The 20,352-nt window shown below is 47.1% G+C and overlaps 1 protein-coding gene and 1 long non-coding RNA gene across 2 annotated transcripts in view; one reads left to right on the top strand and one right to left on the bottom strand.

Annotated features, from left to right (window-relative positions):
• The window catches only part of tnmd (tenomodulin), a 208,394-nt gene that overhangs the window by 49,409 nt on the left and 138,633 nt on the right, over window positions 1-20,352 (bottom strand). The window lies entirely within an intron of this gene.
• LOC119952312 lies at window positions 2,319-18,928 on the top strand. Its single transcript, XR_005457823.1, has 3 exons — window positions 2,319-2,357; window positions 14,057-14,170; window positions 18,487-18,928. It is a non-coding gene; the product is annotated as an uncharacterized LOC119952312 (long non-coding RNA).

The raw sequence follows: 20,352 nt of genomic DNA, 5'->3' as shown, positions 1-20,352 counted from the left end.
TCTACACTCCTCCATCGAAAAGGAAGCCCAAGCCATTGTAGAAGTTGTACGACATTGGAGGCATTACCTGGCCGGCAGGCGATTCACTCTCCTCACTGACCAACGGTCGGTTGCCTTCATGTTTAATAATACAGTGGGGCAAAATCAAGAACGACAAGATTCTGAGGTGGAGGATCGAGCTCTCCACCTACAACTACGATATCTTGTACCGACCTGGGAAGCTCAATGAACCCCCAGATGCCCTATCCCGCGGTACATGTGCCAGCGCACAAGTAGACCAACTCCGGGCCCTCCACAATTACCTCTGTCACCCAGGGTGACTCGTTTTTTTCATTTTATCAAGGCTCGCAACCTGCCTTACTCCATCGAGGAGGCCAGGACCATGACCAGGGACTGCCAGGTCTGCATGGAGTACAAACCGCACTTCTATCGGCCAGACAGAGCGCACCTGATAAAGGCCGCCCGCTCCTTTGAGCGCCTCAGCATTGACTTCAAAGGGCCCCTTCCCTCCACTGACCATAACGTGAACTTCCTCAACGTTGTTGACAAGTACTCCCGATTTCCCTTTGCCATCCCATGGCCTGACATGACCTCTGCCACCGTCATCAAGGCCCTGCACAGTCTCTTCACCTTGTTCGGTTTCCCCACCTACATCTATAGCGATCGGGGCTCCTCCTTCATGAGCGACATGTTTCGTCAGTTCCTGCTTAGCAAGGGCATCGCCTCAAGCAGGACGATCAGCTGCAACCCCCGGGGCAACGGACAGGTGGAGAGGGAGAACGCGGCGGTCTGGAAGGCCATCCTTCTGGCCCTACGGTGTAGACGTCTCCCAGTCTCCCGCTGGCAGAAGGTCCTTCCCGATGTGCTCCACTCCATCTGGTCACTCCTGTGCATTGCCACCAATGAGACCCCTCACGAACGTATGTTTGCCTTCCCTAGGAAGTCCCCTCCGGGGTCTCGCTCCCATCCTGGCTGACAGTCCCAGGACCCGTCCTGCTCCGCAAGCATGCAAGGAGTCATAAATCAGATCCCCTCGTCGAGAAGGTCCTGCTCCTCCATGCCAACCCACAATATGCCTACGTGGCACATCATGACGGTGGCAGGACACAGTCTCCCTCCGGGATTTGGCACCTGCAGGTTCCCCAGCGACCATCACCACCACCCCCGACCCTACACCGTTTCCCTCCACCACTATCCGGCTACTTCAAGATCTAGCCCCCGCAGGCCCACCGGCAACCATTACTACCACCCCCGCCCCTACACCCCCCCCCCTCCACCGACTCAACTACTGAGTGAAGCAGAGGACAACACGCTCCCGGATGCGCAGATCTCGACACCAGTGCCCACACCACAGCCGGGACTGAGGCGATCACGGCGGAAGATCAAGGCCCCCGACTGACTTGACCTTTAAGTCCACTTCCCCCCTTCTGGACTCTTTTTTTAATAGGGGGTGAATGTGGTAAACCACTCTAAGTATATTATATGTATTGTGGTAAACTGTTACTGTATTACATGTATTGTGGTCAACCACTGCCTGATGGCTCCGCCTCCCCTTGGGCTCAGTATAAAGGTGGCTGACCTCCAGCCCTGCCCCAGTTTGGGATCAGAGGCCAGAAGGCTTTCTGTTTAGCTTATTAAAGCCTCAGTTTTGTTCACTACTCGTCTTGTGATTAATGGATGGCACTTCAATAGGCAGACTGGTAACAGAACCAAAGGAGGTCAATTGGGCATTTGAGACCTTCTACCGGGGACTATACGCCTCCGAGCCCACCAACGGGGGCGCAGGAATGAAACAGTTCCTAGACGGACTGGAACTACCAGTTGTGGGGGGAGCTGGAAGCACCAATAGATCTGGGAGAAATCATGGAGAGCATCAGCTGATGCAGGCGGGAAAGGCACCGTGACCTGACGGGTTCCCGGCGGACTTCTACAAAATATTTGCACCAGTCCTGGCCCCACACCTAAGGGACATGTTCGTGGACTCACTGGCAAGGGGCACCCTGCCCCCCAATGCTAGCGCAGGCCACAATTTCACTGATACCCAAAAAATATAAAGACCTGACGGAATGTGGATCATACAGACCCATTTCACTGATAAACGTGGATGCGAAAATACTCCCAAAGGTTCTGGCCTAAAGGCTGGAGGGCTGCATACCAGAGGTGGTCACAGAGAACCTAATGGGCTTTGTCAAGGAGGGCATAGATTACAAAAGCAATGAGGTCATAATGGAATTATATAGAACTTTGGTGAAACCCAGCTGGACAACTGTGTACAATTCTGATCGCCACATTATAGGAAGGATTACACTGGAGGGGGTGCAGAGACGATTCACCAGAATGTTGCCTGGGATGGAACAGTTAAGTTCTGAAGAGAGGTTGGATAGGCTGGGGTTGTTTTCTCAGCAGAGAAGGCTGAGGGGTAACCTGCTTGAAGTGAAAAGATTACGAGGGGCATGGACAGGATGCATAGGGAGCAGCTGTTTCCTTTAGTTAAAGGGTCAGTTAAGAAAGGGCACAAGTTCAAAGTGAGGGGTGAGAGGTTCAGGGGGGACGTGAGGAAAATCTTTTTTACCCAGAGGGTGGTGATGGTCTGGAATGCAGTGTCTGGGAGGGTGGTAGAGGCAGGGAAGCCTCACAACGTTTAAAAGTTTCCTGCATGAGGACTTGGAACATCAGAACATTCAAGGCTATGGGGCAAGTACTGGCAAGTAGGATTAGGTGGAAGGTCAGGGCCTTTCATGTGTTGGAGCAGATTTGCTGGGCTGAAGGGCCTCTTCTGCACTGCAGTATTCTGTGATTGTGTGATTGTGTGAGGTGTATACCATCCCAATGTTACAGCCACCAATTTCTCCAGTTCTGGTACCAGTGTCCTATGGACTTGAATCCCCTTCTCTCACACAGTCTTTGACCCACGCATCCATCTCGCTAACCTTATTTGCCCTATGCCAGTTTGCACGTGACTCAGGCAATAATCCAGGGATTATTACCTTTGAGGTTCTGCTTCTTAGTTTGGTACTTGGCCTCTCATCCTGACTATGCAGAAACGTTTTCCTTGTCCTGCCGATGTTGTTGGTACCTACATGTACTGGATCCTTCCCCTCCCATTCCTCTCCGACTCTAACCAAATATGCCAAATCCGAGCACTGGGCAGGCAACACAGCCTTCTGGACTCTCGCTTTTTGAGAATGGCGTCTATTCCCTTCACTATTCTTTCACCTTCTACCACTACATTCCTATTTGCTGCCCCCACTTGAACATCTTCCTGTACATGTTGCCATGGCTAGTCTGCTCATCCACCTTGCAGACCTCACGTTCGTCCACACCGGTTGTGAGCACCTCAAACCTGTTTGACGACCGCAAATTCCGAGACCTCTCCACTCATGTCTGCTCGATCCCTTTACCTGCCTCAATCCTGGTCACATCTTCCTGTCCCTCACTGCTGACTAAAACAGACGCCCCATTCTACAAGGCATCTTCTAAACAGAATGTCCATGTATTTCTCTCCCTCCCTTACGTTGCGCAGTATCCGCAATTCAGCTTCTAGACCTATAATCCTGATCTGGAATTTCTCTAGCTGCTTACACTATCTGCTGACCTATTTCTCATGGATCGCCTTGGTGTCCAATAAAACCCACATTCCGCAGCTGCAACATGGCACCGGTCCTGCAATTCTAACTTATGTCATTTAGTTAACTTAATTTAATTACTCGCTTAATTAATTTAGAATAATTCCTATGCGTACCACTTCCATGCACTGAATTCCCATGTAACCTTAATTCGCTACTCGCTCAATCTCTGTCTCACTCCAGCATAGTCGCCTATCTCCTTGTGCACCCCATACTGACCTTACATTCTCACACCTTATCCTCAAAGCCCACAACATGCATGTTGCACAACTGTAACATCCAGCACATAATCGCTTAAATAAAAAAAAATCATTGTTTACTGTTGAGTGATTTTATATTTGAATTTAATGGTAAACTTTAATCTAAAATACAAAAGCACTCAGCAGTAAATATAATTATATTTTGCTTGTTGTGTGAAAATGAATGATTAAATGTTCAATGCTTTTATTTCCTATAATTTATAAAAGTAACAGATGCATATTTCAATATTAAATGTGAACATTTTGGGGGTAGACAGCTTTTGCCTCCAACCTATTTTGCATTCATGCTTTCAGTTTTCATTTTCATCAGCCCAGGTGCCACCCACAATCCTTCTGAAGATCTATTCCCTTGCTGGGGTTCGATTTCATGGCTGCAGGTCAGGGTGGCAGCTGTTCATCCATGGGCCTTTGAGAGTTGTGACCCAGGTGTCTCCAGCTTGGGCCTTGACCAAGGCAGAGGTTGACAATCAGGAGTGGAGCAAGTGGTGGCCGGCAGCAGCCTGTGGAGTAAATCTGGAGAGCACCTGCAGGTACCAACCATGATCTGAATGCACATGGCGTGACCCCCTATCTGCATATGCAAAGGGCCTAATGTCTAATGCACAAGCCTTGGACACCCATACAATAAGCATGTGCTTGTTGCCTGCTTAAGACACCATCCAATTTCTCGGCCATCCCATTTCACAATACCTCTCACCTCCCACCTTGAAATCCTTTTGTTGGATGCTTCCAATATTTTCTACGATTTCAAACAGCCCCTCTGTGTTTTCTTAACCTCCTTTCTTCAAAGTTGGAGATATTCCCCACTTTTGCACTGGAAGTGGGACCAACCATTTAGGTACAAACATAAGCAATGAGTGGCGTGAGAGCCACTCTCCCAGTGTCATTCAAAAACAGGCTGTGTCTATGCTTACATTTTAACATTATGGGTGGCACGGTTAGCACTGCTGCCTCATGGCGCCAAGGACCTGGGTTCGATCCTGATCCATGTGGTCACTGTCCATGTGGAGTTTGCACATTCTACCCCATGTCTGCGTAGGTATCACCCCCACAACCCAAAGACGTGCAGGGTAGGTGGATTGGCCATGCTAAATTGGCCCTTAATTGGAAAACATTTTAAAAAAATTAACATGACAAAACATGGCGGAAACCGAGGATCAAACCAAGGACATTTCTGGTGATTATTGTTATCTACACTCCTGATGAATTCACTGAACACTTTCACACCCTTTTCTTGTTGAAAGAGCTGCATCTGTTATATGCTAATATTGATCTTCTTTCATGGTGCTTCGAAAGATACTTTTTTTTTGACAAAGTACTTTTGGCTCAAATTCCCTAACTTACCGATAATGGTACACATCCTGAAAATGCCTGAGCAATCAATGGACCATCAACCTACGACAAGAAGCCCATCCTTCACTGCACTGTGCGACATTCTATGTGTTTTGAGTCAGAACAGCTGAGATAGCAGAAATACAGACAATTGTTTGGACTAAATTTAAGCCTGCTGGGGCCTTGACTAAAACTGCCAGACCTGTATAATTTATGACCTGTAACAGCTTAAGGAGCCATTACCTCTTCTCTCATGCATCCCTGAGCTTCATTTAAACTTCAGTCTCCAGAGGTTGAGGGTACTTAGCCCTCAGCAGCATTCTCTGAATGATTGAAAGAGTTAGATTGCGAATAAAGCAATCAGTTGTCCGTACTAAAAATTGCGTAAAGAGGAAAGTTTCCTGGTTGCTACTTATTATGAAAGCCAACGATTTTCAAGATTAAAATCTGATAAAATTGATCAATAATTGCTACTGTGAAACTAAGGTTTCAGAATTTACAGGGGAGAAAAAGGCGCCCGAACTTCTCCTGACGAGTGCATTGCACTCATTTTGTTGACGTCTGCTGTGCGATGTTGTGGAGGACGCAGCAGACCGCCACAATGCAGGCGACCCTCACACCATCATACTGGAGGGCCCCTCCAGAGCGGTCCAGGCACCTGAACTGCATCTTCAGGAGGTCGAGCTGCTCGATCTTCGTTGTAGCCAGTCTCCGTATTGTGGCTTACGGAAAGGCGACATCAGCCACAACTGCAGTGGATAACCCCTGTGCCCCTGGAGCCAACCTGGCACCTTGAACATGTCAGGAATCGTTGAGCCAGGATGAAGAAGTGCACACTGCCTGGGTCTCGGGCGCATGGGTGTTTGATGCGCATCCGATGGTCACATTTCAGCTGCAAGTTCATCGAGTGTAACCCCTTTTGGTTTGTGTGCATCTGCTGTGCGATGTTGTGGATGGCCTGGTATCTGCAGGTGCCCGTAGAGGGACATGCATCCTGTTGATCACCTTCTGGACTCGGGGCATGGCAGCGAACCCCGCTGCCTAGGCATCCTGGTGGGCTCGGTCCACATTGAAGTGGATATACAGTTGAAAGTATTTTTCTGCGGCCAAGGAAACGTACACTGTACATACACAGTCGACTAAAAAATTCCAATATCCATTGTCTGCAGGGGGTGAAAGGCTGACATCTTAGCATGGTGCGTATCCTCGTGACCAACCAGGTCCACTGGGCCATCTGGTTGCCCAGTTGGCACTGCAGGCACTGCCCCCGCAGTGGGCAGTAGGGGGGAGGGGGGTGGTTGCGGGGCTGCCGGGGAGAGGGGGGGGGAGCATATAGTTGGTATCACTCTGCAGAACCTGGGGCCAGGGTGGGTGGTTAGTAGGGTGCAGGATGGCTGCCTTGCAGGACACGGTAATGGTGCCCGTGCCGGGATACCGCCGTCGTCCCATGGGGGCATCACCCCAGCCACTTGGCCTGTTCCCCCCATTCCGCCCCCCTACCCCGGCCCCGCAGTGTCCCCCCAACCCAGCCAGCCCGGCAAGTGTCCGGCCTGACAGTCGCTCCTGTCCGTATCCACACCTTTCTTGTCCTGATGAGGTCAATTAACTCCTGCGACAGTGTATCCAGGAGTGAAGCACCACGCTCCTGCTGACATCTTCTGCCACTTCTGGGCACTCCTGCTTGGTGTCTGAGTCAGAATTCCTCCTCCCAGTCACTGGAAACCCTCACAACTTCCAGCAAGGTGTCCAGGGATGCATCTGAGAACTGTGGTACAACCTTCCCTCCATTAATCACTCAAGTAGCTATCTCGCCCCGTTGACACTTGTAGAATGGCTCCATTCTGCTCTTTGCTGACGTCACCACCGGCGCATGCGCGGTGGTGGGGGTCTCTTCTGCCTCCGCCATGGTGGAGGCCGTGGCGGGAGCGGAAGAAAAAGAGTGCCCCCACGGCACAGGCCCGCCCGCCCGCCGATCGGTGGGCCCCGATCGCGGGCCAGGCCACCCCCGCACCCCCCCCAGAACTCCAGGGGCCCGCTCGCGCCACCTGCTCCCGCCGGCACAGAGGTGGTTTAAACCACGTCGGTGGAAGAGGCCTGACAGCGGCGGGACTTCGGTCCATCGCAGGCCGGAGAATCGCCGCGGGGGGCCCGCCGATTGGCGGGGCGCGATTCCGCTCCCGCAGCACGGTAGTATTGTGGATAGCGCAATTGCTTCACAGCTCCAGGGTCCCAGGTTCGATTCCGGCTTGGGTCACTGTCTGTGCGGAGTCTGCACATCCTCCCCGTGTGTGCGTGGGTTTCCTCCGGGTGCTCCGGTTTCCTCCCACAGTCCAAAAGATGTGCAGGTTAGGTGGATTAGCCATGCTAAATTGCCCTTAGTGTCCAAAATTGCCCTTAGTGTTGTGTGGGGTTACTGGGTTATGGGGATAGGGTGGAGGTGTTGACCTTGGGTAGGGTGCTCTTTCCAAGAGCCGGTGCAGACTCGATGGGCTGAATGGCCTCCTTCTGCACTGTAAATTATATGAATAAAGAATTCTATGATTTCCAGGTGATGGAGAATTCCGGCCACGGCGGGGGCGGGATTTACGCCGGCCCCGGGTGATTCCCCAACCCTGCAGGGGGTCGGAGAATTCCGCCCTAGGTTTTCTAACACCTTCCTCACTATGAGTGGGCCAGAACATTAAAATTCGCCCCATTGTGTCTGGTTATGAGATTAAGCAAAGGTATTAAAAAAAAACAAAGCACCCAAGTCACAGGAGAATGTCTACTCATTTTTAATATATTAAAGACTTTTGTAGGAGAATATTTGCTTGTAGTAATTACGAATTTGGCATATTAAGTAATGTAAACCATTCATGCCTGATAAAATATCGTGTTAAATGCATGTAAATAATAATTCCTTGTCCTCACGAAAGAAAAATAACTCTATATGAGTCTTTTCCCCTCCAACCCTAAATTGAACAAATGTTTCCAGTTCTTTTTTTGTTTGATTTGGGAGATTATTATTAAATCAGTATAATAAATGTATTGATATAATTTGAGGGTTTGGAAGAAGCAGTGAATACTGATGCTTAGATGAAGGTGTACAAGCATGTCAAATACAGCTGCATACAAAAAGACAGCAGGGGAAATGGGCTCTTTGTGTGAAACTGAAGAATATGTGGACTAATGCAGAGAGTGTTAAATAATGGGAACTTGGACTGAGAATCGAGAGAGGAAAACAATGTATTGATCCATGGTAGCAGAATAGGGTCCGCTGGAGAACTGGTTATATATCTAATGGAAAATGTGGGTTCTTGGGATATTGTTAAAGCGTATAAGAAAAACAAAACGGTAGGGAAATAAAGAAGTCAGGACAGAGAGCTGCAATGAATTATTAAACAAATAGAAATATCAATTTGATTTGTTTGAGTTTCAGGAAATGTCAGTGTGAAGAAGTCGTTGACATGGTAAAGAAGCAATAATTTGTGAGGAGAACTCGCAGAACAATGTTTTTAGAAAATGATAACCATGCTTAAAAAATTCAATTCCCGTACCAGACTCCCGGAACAGATGTGGCGACTAGGGGTTTTTCACAGTAACTTCATTGAAGCCTGCTTGTGACAATAAGCGATTATTATTATATATAGGGTGTAATTTTCCTATCACACCCTCGTCGGGTTTGGTGGCAGGCGGGAGCGGAGAATCTAGCAGGATCGGAAAGTCAGAAATTTGCTGGCGTAAAAAACACATTACGATTCTCCCTGTAGCTGGTCAATGGCAGGCGATCTTCCCGCTGGCTGGTGGTGTGAAACCATTTACATATATTTGCATCTCCTGAAGGCTCATTAAATTACTGGAACCCCGCCAGACATTCAGGGCGCGATTCTCCGCCCCCCACGACGGGTCGGAGAATAGCGGGAGGGCCTTCCCGACAGTTTTCCCGCCCTCCCGCTATTCTCCCCCCCCCCCCCCCCCCCCACCCAACCCGAATCGCTGCCGCCGTTGTTTTACGGCCGGCAGCGATTCTCAGCTGATACCACGGCCGTGCCAAGGGTGCCATGGGCCCGCGATCGGTGCCCGATCGCGGGCCTGATGCCCGCGCACTATTTCTCCTTCCGCCGCCCCGCAGTATCCATTCGCGGGGCGGCTGAGGGGCATCAGGCCCGCGCATGCGCGGGTTTCGCGCAAATACGTGATGACGTCATCCGCGCATGCGTGCGTTGGAGTCTTCCAATCCGCGCATGCGCGGCTGACGCGTCAGCCGCCGCTAACTCCGGCAAGCGGGCTTAACGAAATTCGTTAAGCCCGTGATGCCGGAGCTTACGGCGTCGGGCTGCTAGCCCCGACCGGGGACCAGAATCGGTTCCTGGTCGGGAAGGGGGGGGGGCTGGCGTCAAACCCGCCCGGGTTTGACGCCAGCCTTACGATTTCTCCCGTTTTGGGAGAATCGCGCCCTCAATTCTTGCATCACGTTAGTGGAAAATTACCTTGGTCTAAAACCTGATTGTTAAAGATTTGGTGTGCACAGTTCGCATGAGACTTCGAGGTGAGTGCCCTCCATCTCCACATCGATGGTTCACAATGGCAGAGGGTTCACAATGGCAGACATAGGGGCAAGGAGGAGGACGAAGAAGACGAATGATGGAAGACCAAGGGGAGACCAAGGGGAGAGGAACTTGACCCCGACAAGGCTGCATGGCCCATGGACAAAAAGGGGGGCTGAATGGCTAGCACATGTATTACGTGAAGGGGATGGATGCAGACTGCTGATTACGGGGCAGGTGCCTGTTGGTGTGGCACATTCGGGATGGTTACTTGTGACACACAAGTAAAATAGCATATTCCAAAATCTAAAGTGAGATCGTTTCTGTCTCGATAGGTATGATGAAATGTGAGAGGACTGCTAAGCATAACTCTGGAGCTCCTTCTTGGAATGCATACTCACATTTTAGTGCTGCTACAGTGGACCGGTTCCAGGTCAATTACACAGGGCTCAGAGCCCATGCCCAGAAAGCAAGAGCAAGCCAGATTTCTAACTTAGCACTTTGAAAGGGATCAGCATAACTCAACAGCCTCATGTCAAAGTTTGAAAAGTTACATAGTGGAAGGTAGGAATGCAGCATTGGGGAGTGAAGGCTATAGTGAAGGGGATACAGCTGCATCAATTCTGCCATCACATCAGCGGAGGGGAATCACGGGTTAACAAATTAATTCTCACAGTTATGCCAAGTCAATGAGTGGAGTTCAGAGCCACATTGCTCAGTGATATAATTCACAAGTTCTCATCACCTGCATGACTCCAGGTGTTACATCTATGGAATAAATGGTGCTCACCGCTATGTGTGTGCTAGCCTCCCAGGGTAAGGTATCATGAGGAACAATACAATCTAGGCTGCTGAAGATTAGCTGCCCCACTTCTCTCACGGGTCTCTTGTTCACACCTTTGTTTTCTGCACCCTTTAACCATTCTGGTCTTCAACATAATTGTTCAGAGAGGAGGCAGAAGTGATAAAGGATCCAGTGATCCAGGCAGCTTTTCTCCAAACCCTCCTTTGATACAGCAGGTGAAGGAGGGAAAGGCCAAGTATTATTCCTTTATCTGAATAATGCTCGTAGTCTTACAGTTGAAGTAGATGCTTTATTGTGTAAGTTCGTTCTCTCTCCAGCGCTTATATTAGGTGTTACATCTGAGCTGTCTGTCTGTGTCCTGCTCACCAGCTGCGGTCCTATGAAGTGTGCCCCTCCTGACTTCCTGTCTGTCTATTATATACATTTCTGGTGCTCCCTCTAGTGGTTATTTAGTTGTAGTGTATTTACATTAACCCCTTGTGTATGTACAGTGATGCATATCACTACAGGCCACGGCCTCACTCCCATTTCCCCCAGCCAAAATACTCAACCAGTGGTGGTCACACTAAAGGCTTGGAATTAGCTTAGGTACCACTTTAATCTTGGTGCAATGTCCACTATAGCCCCTGTCATAACCTGTCCGGATCCTATTGGCTGGGGACAACTGGTTACCCCATTTTCTTGGGGAATATGAGCTTCCCCAATGAGAGGGAATTGTTAGCAGCACAGCTGTATAAATAGAGCTAGATAGTGTGGTACCGACTAGAGAGGGAACAAGTCATGAACTACTGGTGCTGTGTATATATTGTTGTAAATAAAGTTCCTTTCTGTTTGACTCCACAAACTTGTGCTGGATTCTTCGTGGTCCTCACAAAAGTCCCAACCTGCAAAAATCATAAATTCACCCCAGTGACAATAGACGTTACCTTCAAAATGTAGACACAGGCCAAAGGGGTACTGACAGTAAGGAACCTCTACATTGGTGACAGTGTAGGGCCCCGGGGGAACTAACAGAAAAACCCCAGCTCCCAAAAGGAAACAAGCCTCAATACCAGCAACTGAGGAACTTCTTCCGCAAGGAGACCGCAACATTCCCCCAGCTACCCGGACACACCCTACCGGAACGGTCTGTTAGCATTGGGCAAATTAGGTGACGGCAACTGCGTCAACATGTACGGACGACTGCTAGAGGTAAGGGCCCCGCTGAACGAGACATGGGAAAAGTGGGAGGAGGAGCTGGGCATGGAGATAGGGGGAGGACTCTCAACTGAAACACTGCATAGGACGAACTCCACCTCCACATGCGCAGGGCTGAGTCTAATGCAGCTAAAGCTAGTGCACAGGGCACACTTGACCAGAACACGCTTGAGTCTTGGCCAACGACAACCACATGTTCTGGGCCTACCCCAAACTTAGCGGAATTCCTCACGTTGGAGAAAATAAAATTTGCCATCAGAGATAGGAAGAAGGCTTCCACGATACATGCAAGCAATTCACCAGCCTCTTTGAGAACCTGTTTGTGACCAGCAACTAACTTGGCGGGGAGTGTGTGTGTGGGCGAGTGGGTGGGAGCAGAACAGGAAAGGAGTGGGGGTAGACAGGGGAAAAGAAGGAGTGTAGGGGGGGGTAGGAAAGGGAAAGGGGGGGGCAACACCGAGAGGACAAGGAAAGCAAGTACAGAGGGGCAAAGTGTACTGAGGAAAAGAAAAAAAACGCTAATGCAGCCACGGCAACCAACAGGTTGTGGCCTCAAACACACCCCTGGTATGTTTTAATGCCATGAGGCAACATGTACTTAGTTAATAATATGTTGTTGTAGCCGGCCATTTAGAGTTTACTGTGAATCAGTCTTGTGTATCTCTATATGTTCTCTCTATGTTCTTACCTTCCTGTTATAAATACAAATGAAAATTAATAAAAAAACTTTTAGAAAGAGTTTGATTCTCAGATATGCAGCATGGTGGGAGCCATTCATTTTGGAATATTAGTGCATTTAAACATTTTAACTCAATGCATTGAGTATGAGTGGGGTGCAGAAGGGAATGAAGTTCCCAGGGATCTCTTAGTGTCAGACCCCAGCAAGTTAAGTTGTGGGCCTTATTAACATTCATCTGAACTAACCCCCATGCAGAGCTGAGGGGACTGAGAAGGGTGTGAGAATCGAGCGGGAAACTGATACTGCTGGGAGTCCCAAGGGATCGATCTCTGGCATGATAAATGGAGGTATGGGTGGGGGAGGCCTGGGCTAATTGCTGCCAGGGAAGTGGAGAGTGCAAAAGATGCTTTAAAAAAAAGCTCATGCTGGTCACCTGATCCTGGCAATTAACATTATGTCGTGACGCTGATGATGTTATGAAGTCAAGACTTTCCCATTTTGATTTCGGCCCGTCTGAGGTGACTATTCTGCCACAAAAACCCTGGTAGTTAACAGGATGAGAAGTTCGAATGCATCGGGAGCAAAACACAACCCCCTCCATTGAAATTATTTGCCCACGCTGGGTTAAAATAGGAACATCAGACAGTAGAAAGGCTACAGTAACGGACATCAAAGGCTATTTTTATTTTGAGTTCACTAAACTATGAAGGTGAGCAAAGGAAACCAAATTTGCTCCCGCTGGTAAAATGATTAAGAACCTTTCCTCTTGTGGGAAAGTCGATGCCTCAGGGCCATTAATTTAAAATTGTCAATAAAGAAGTGCGTCGAGAAGACAGGAGGAAATCTTTAATGCAGAGGGTTGTTAGAGCATGGAATGCTTTCCCGTGGGGAATATTTGAGGCAGAAAGCATTGCATCATTTCAAGGAGAAGGAGATAAATATTTGAAGTAGAAAATGATACATGGCTGTGGGGAAAGAACAGGGTTGTAAAAGAGGCACAATTCCCTCATCTGGAGAGCTTTGGAAAATTCTGACTAGAATATCTGCCGTTTCACTTCCCTCTTTTCAGTTGGAACTCCACCCTTATTTTTAGTCACCGACAGTACAAAACAGTGTTCAGAAGCATTTGCAGTAAACATTTTGAGTGTTTTCATTTGTTTTCCTTCCTGTCCTTACCAGTTATTTTTATAGTTGTCATTTGCTTAAATGTTGGTTCTTGATCAATAGTTGCTACGTGCTTACTACCTACTTGCTACGTGTTTATTAGTCCCTTCCCCACCTGTTCAGCTGTGATTTGTTGCTGTTTTCTTGAATATATCCGATACAAATGTGATCTTTTGCCCGCTTGACACTTTCGAGAATGGATGCTTTTAAGTGTGATATCATGAGGCGGTAAATTTAACCAAACTATTTGGGCAGGAGTCTCATGGGCTCTGGGAGAGAGGCCAATTATAGAACCTGTGGCATCAGGAGAGTGGAAAATTGGGCACATGTAAAATTACTATTGCATCCAATGCTAATGGGGTGGCTGGTTTAAAATTATACTGCCTTTTGTCATTGCAATGGAGTGGGCAAAACAGAAAATTTCCAATAATACAATCTAGAACTAAATTGTATTTATTGTTTTTCAGAAACATATGCTAGTACAAGCAAAATGCTGTGGATGCTGGAATTCTGAAATAAAAACAGAAAATGTAAAAACAGCATATGTGGAGAGAGAAACAAAGTTAACATTTTGAGTCCACGTGAGTCTTTTAAGTGGTGGGCTTCTACCTCTTCAGCTCTGAAGAATACAAGTAACGTTATTATCCAGTGTGCACAGTGGTAATCACTTTTTCCTCACCGCCAGGGACCCGGGTTCAATTCCGGCCTCGTTTAACTGTGGAATTTACACGTTCTCTCCATGTCTGCGTGGGTTTCCTCCGGGTGCTCTGGTTTCCTCCCACAGTCCAAAGATGTGTGGAATTTGCACATTCTCAGTCTGCATGGGTATCCTCCGGGTGCTTCTGTTTACTCCCACAGTCCAAAGATGTGCAGGTTAGGTGAATTGGCCCTGCTAAATTTCTCCTTAATGTCCAAAGATTACATAGGGTTACGGGGATCGGGTAGAGGCGTGGGCCTAGGTAGGGTGCTATTTCTCAGGGTCGGTGCAGGCTGGATGGGCTGAATGGTCTCCTTCTGCACTGTAGGGATCTATGACACAGAGTGAAGCCAATTGGAAACCAAAATCATAACTTGTATGTGGAGTCAGAAGACATGGACATGATTCTTGGTGAATACATTGGTTCAGATTATTGCTCCCTAGTCAGGTGCACAGAGACTGATTTCCTCTCTCTGCGAACACTTTAAAAATGGCGGCCCACAGTTGGGATTTTTGTTCCAAGGTGGGTCTGCATTGGAAGTTGCACCCGCCTGTGGAGGCTATCTGATGGCAAGGCGGGCCGGGTGGAAGGCCTGCCTCTGTGCTCTGGCATTTCAAATTATTCTAAAATATATTAAAACAAAAGTAGCCCTTCCAGCCCTCATTCCCCACCCATGCCAATCTATTCCAATTTATGCCCTCCACCCACTCCCTATAGTCTCTCATACACTGAAAGACAACTCTTATCCCTTTACCCACCACATAGCCCTTCAATGCATCCCAAATCCCCTTGGCACTTCATAGTCCCTATGCCAACTTAGTGCTAATGCATGCCAAGCCCATGCCTCCACCCACCACCCTTTGCCTTTATACCCTCCAGATCCACTTACCTAGTATACTTTGATGATTCTTTGATAGATTGACAGTTCTTTGGCAGCTTGTTATTTCCTTAATGGCTTGACAGTCATTTGACAGTTCTTTGACAGCCTGGACAGTTTTAATGGGTTCATGCACGCTTTACAGACAATGAGATTTGCTTTTAACATTCCAAATCCTGCCTTGCCGCTTCCAAATATGTCCCAGGAAAATATCCAAAGGGGTACCTTAACTTTTCAAAGGGGTATCCTGATTATCCAAACAAACCTGCCAAGTTCAGACCTCGATTAGCTGATCTAATTTGCACACTCCAGTTTCACACACCTAGCTTACCAAAATACTTCTTCAGTGGAGACAGTTGGTGATTTACATGGCTGGCTGCCTCTGTAAATCAAGCATGTGTGAAATTTGGCTTAGGGGCTGGTTTAGCTCACCAGGCTAAATCGCTGGCTTTTAAAGCAGACCAAGCAGGTCAGCAGCACGGTTCGATTCCCGTACCAGCCTCCCCGGACAGGCGCCGGAATGTGGCGACTAGGGGCTTTTCACAGTAACTTCATTGAAGCCTACTTGTGACAATAACCGATTTTCAACTCCAGCCCCATCGCCATGAAATTGCTGAGTTTGGAAGTGAGACTTAGGATACCCGACTACTTCCAGGATTGTCGCCATGACAGAGAGCTTCTCTGTTGCAGCAAAAATTAGGGCCTTTGGGTTTGTTTTTTCAGAAGAGAGGGATGATGCAGACATTTTGGTGGAGGAGGGTGAAATATTAGAGAGGAAAAGTACAGATAGGGATTAAATGTTAATTTGTTTAGCAACTTAAAAATGGACAAGTCAGCAGGCTTGTAGCCCAGGCAACTATGGGAAGCAGGAAATAACAGAGTAAAAGCAAAACTCTGCAGACGCTAGAAATCTGAAATAAAAACTGAAAATACTGGAAAAACTCATCAGGTTTGACAACATCTGTGGAGAGAAAAACAGAGTTAACATTTCGATTTCAATATGACCTTTCTTCGGAACTTGGACCCAGCCCTGGAACCCTTGGTATAATTCAGTGGTTTCGACTTAAATGTCAGGGCATGATTAAAAAGTTTGCAGATGATATAAAAATTGATTGTGTGGTTGGGAGTGAGGAAGAAAGCTGTCAGAAGATATTCATGTTTTGGCAGGTGGGTAGCAACATAGTGAATAGAATTCAGCCTGGAGATGCGTGAGGTAATGCATCTGGGGAATGCAAACAAGTCAAAGGAACATGCAACAAAAGTAGGATTCTGAGAAGCCTGGAGGAACAAAGGACCTTGGAGACTATGTCCACATATCTCAAAAGGTAATGGCCCAGGTATCTAAGTCTCACTTCCAAACTCAGCAATTTCATGGCGATGGGGCTGTAGTTGAGCCACGTTTCACACAAGAAGGTGGTCAAGAAGGATTATGGGATACTTCATAACCGAGAGATAGAACATAAGATCTGGAAGGTTATGCTGGGATTATATTGGAGACTAATTAAACTGCAGCTAAACAATTGTACAAAGTTCTGGACCCTACCCGAAAGGAAAGGTGTAATCATGTCAGAGAGGGCTGAGAGGATATTTGCATGGATACTATCAGGAATGGAGAATTTTAGCTTTGCGGAATGATTGGGTAAGTTGGAGCTGCTTTTCTTTGGAGGTTAAGGGGAGAATTTATTGAGGTGAGAAACATTATGAAGGGCTTCGGCTGCGCTGATCTCTGCAGCCACCGCCTTTCAGGACCCCCCGCTTTCAGCCCCTCTCCTTCACCCCCCAACCTTTCTTTGGTCCCCTCAGAGCCCACTCACACCCCCTTTCATGAGCATGGCCCCCTAGGACCTGACCTTTGGCAGTGCCCAGGTGGTATCCAGACACATTGGCACTGTCAGCCTGCCACCCTAACAGGCCGCATTGACACTGGCAGTGCCAGGGGAGTGTCAAGGTACTACTCTGCCCTGTCTCAGACCATCCGGGCGCCTGTAATGGCCTGTGAGACCCCGACATGCCAACGCACCTGGTCCACGCTGGTGGAAACCAGTGCTAAACTGCGCCCAGTTGAAGCCTCGCAGGCACGGCCATTGACTTCCAGGCATCGGGTGAATATGACATCCATATATTATAATGAGCCATTGAATATCATTATCTGGAGCACACTCAGTGAGCTTGTGATCGAGAAGGCCCCGAGCGCCTCAGGTCATGTGACTCGCGTGGAGCCTGATTTGGAGCCTACCCGCGATTTACCCGCCCGCTGGTAAAATCACGTCCTTAATCTAAAGTTATAAATTTCTTAATCAACAGGATGACTTGGCAGAATTCAACTTTTAGTTTAGGCAAAGAGATCAAAATGGATTCATTGGCTTACTTGCGGGTACTTGAATGTTTTGTGCTATTTAAAAGCAGTGTCGTTCGAGTGGTGATGTTGATATAAATTGGATAATCTTTCCTGCAAGGTCAATGTTTATCATTCCTTCGTTAGATGGGTTCATCCATTGGGAGGGTTGGTATAATATATAATAATATTTATTGTCACAAGTAGGCTTACATTAACATTGCAATGAAGTTACTGTGAAAATCCCATGGTCGCCACATTTTGGTGTCTGTTCGGGTACACAGAGGGAGAATTCAGAATGTCCAATACACCTAAGAGCACGTCTTTCGGGATTTGTGGGAGGAAACCAGAGCACCCGGAGGAAACACACGCAGACACGGGGAGAACGTGCAGACTCCGCATAGATGGTAACCCAAGCTGGGAATCAAACCTGGGACCCTAGAGCTGTGAAGCAACAGTGTTAACCACTGTGCTACCGTATTTATCTGCTTTATTTATTATGGTATTATGGTATTTATTATGATGCTCAAGATGTCGCAATTATATGGAAAATGTTGGATGGACCACGAGGTCTTTTGCTTTTCCATCACAGTTTGTATGTAAGTTTTAAAAATGGGTCTTAAAATTGTTTCCACATTTTTTTGGCTGCATTGATATTCCCTCAGCTATAGTCATTCTTGTAAGAGAGCCAAGCATTTTCTGTTTGTGTGCCTGTGCTGTTTGACCATTACATGTGTCCTCTACTTGAAGGTAGACTGAAACATTTTGTGAAATTTGGCTGGATGCAAAGCATTGAAATGTTTTGTTTCAAGACAAGTAATAGTCAAAGCAAATTCCTCTTACTTAGCAAAATCTTACTTTAACTTACGAAAAAAAATTGTAAAAATTACTATCCTTTTCGGATTGTTTTCACATTGCATTTCTTTCCAGGCAACTTCCAACCGCAAACAAATGCTGACCTCCCTCATTTTTGTTTCCCAACTCCAGGTGACACAACACCATCTCGCATTCTCCTGTGAAAAACCTGACTGCTCACATATCGCTTCGTGTGTTTCCAACAAGGCGGATAGCTGTGACACTGAATTCCTCTCCATTAGTGATAAACGAGTAGACACGTCAATAAAACTGACTTCTTCTCCTTTTCTCTTGGGGTGCAAGTTTAAGTAAAACATCTGCTGCTGTTCTCAAAATGAATAGCTGTCGTCTTGGCTAATGAAGCTGGGACGGGACAATTGACCCATGTTCTAACAGTTTTCAACAGACTCCAAACCATGACCTTTCACAAACTGACCTGTCTGGCTCCAGTATATATATTGCAGGCATGGAGGGAGGCAGTGGCTCTGTTCTTTTTAAACTTTCATGAATTTACTTTGTTCAAAACTTAAACACAGCTCATTTAAAAAAAACCCTTTCCATCAAAGGGAAAAATTATGTCAAATCGTAACACATGTTTACCTGAGTAATCCAGCACTACCAGTGCTTGTTCACACTTCCTTAATTCATCCCCAATTTGATGTAGCGAAGCAAGAAGAAGTCTTGAGAGGACAAAATCTGAAATGATTCATATTTTCCCTTCTCCAGCATTTTAATGATATCATCAGAAGTAAAATGTGGTGATTAGCAAAACGCACTAATGAACTATTCATCTCTGCTGAACACTCTCTGAGAATTCATATCCATGTAGGAATTGCTATTCGTCAAAATTCCCAAAAAGAAAATGCTGTTGCCCTTTTAAAGGCCAGAAGGTGGTAAACTCTTGGCACATTCCACAGCTGCACAGTAAAATTGAAAACAAATATTTTTCTGCAAATCAAGGCAATCCTCAGTGAGTTTAAGAATGGGAGGATTTTGAAGTGTCATTCTACAGTAATGAATAATGGAAACCTGTAAAGTGAAGGGCGGGTGGATGGGGGAGTCTAATCAAATGCAATAAATTGGGAAGGTGCAAGGAGGGAGAATCATGACTTTTATTAATTAGGTCAGGTCAGCTGTAAGTTGCGCAATGTTAAAAATCTGCACGCCTGTGAGTTAGCATCAGGGAATACTGTGCAGATTTGTACTTCTGCACTGTGGTACAGAAGTCTTTGTTTGGTGGGAGATAAGGGTGTAAACGTTTAACCGATCAAAAAATGAAGCGAGGTCCCCGGAAACCTGGCGATATTTGAAGTCAACAATTATCCGGTCTGGACGAAACACATCCACGAGGGAATGAAGGGTAGAGATTGTGGAAACTGCCACAATCTTCCAGTTGTAAACCTTATTTCCTTGTTTAAACAAAGGGGACAAGGATAAACCTGGCAATTACCTGCCAATCAGATCAACGTCAGTGGTAGGGAAGCTTTTAGAGGCAATAACCTGAGAGAAAATGAACAGCCACTTGGGTAATCATGGACTACTAAAGGAGAGGCACGCCGATTGACTGAGGGCAAATAGTGTTTGACGAACTTGATTGAGTTTGTAGATGAGGTATCAGTCAGAGTGGATGAGGGCAGTGCAGTTGATGTTGTGCATATAGACTTTAAAAATCTATTTCATAAAGTAATACATGTTGGAGGAGATTAGGCAAAGGTGTTTAAATTCATGAAGTTAGAGAGCCAACATTTTTATTTGAGCGCATATGTGCCCATGTCTGTTTGTGTGTGGTAGAACATGTAAACATGGGGGAGAGTTTGTTGCAGTGGGAATGTCACTGGGCTAGCAGCTGAGGCTAATGCCCTGTTGACATGGGTTCAAATCTTACCAAGACTGCCGGTGAAATTTCAGTTCAACTTACAATATCTGGAATTGAACACGGGTGTCAGTGACCATCCATTGTCTTAAACACTTACATGGCTCACTAATGCCCCTTTAGGG

The sequence above is a fragment of the Scyliorhinus canicula genome, chromosome 17 (assembly GCF_902713615.1).
Source record: "Scyliorhinus canicula chromosome 17, sScyCan1.1, whole genome shotgun sequence".
NCBI classification, from domain to species: Eukaryota; Metazoa; Chordata; class Chondrichthyes; order Carcharhiniformes; family Scyliorhinidae; genus Scyliorhinus; species Scyliorhinus canicula.
Note: the sequence above shows the minus strand (reverse complement) of the source record. Positions and strands in the feature narration are given on the sequence as shown.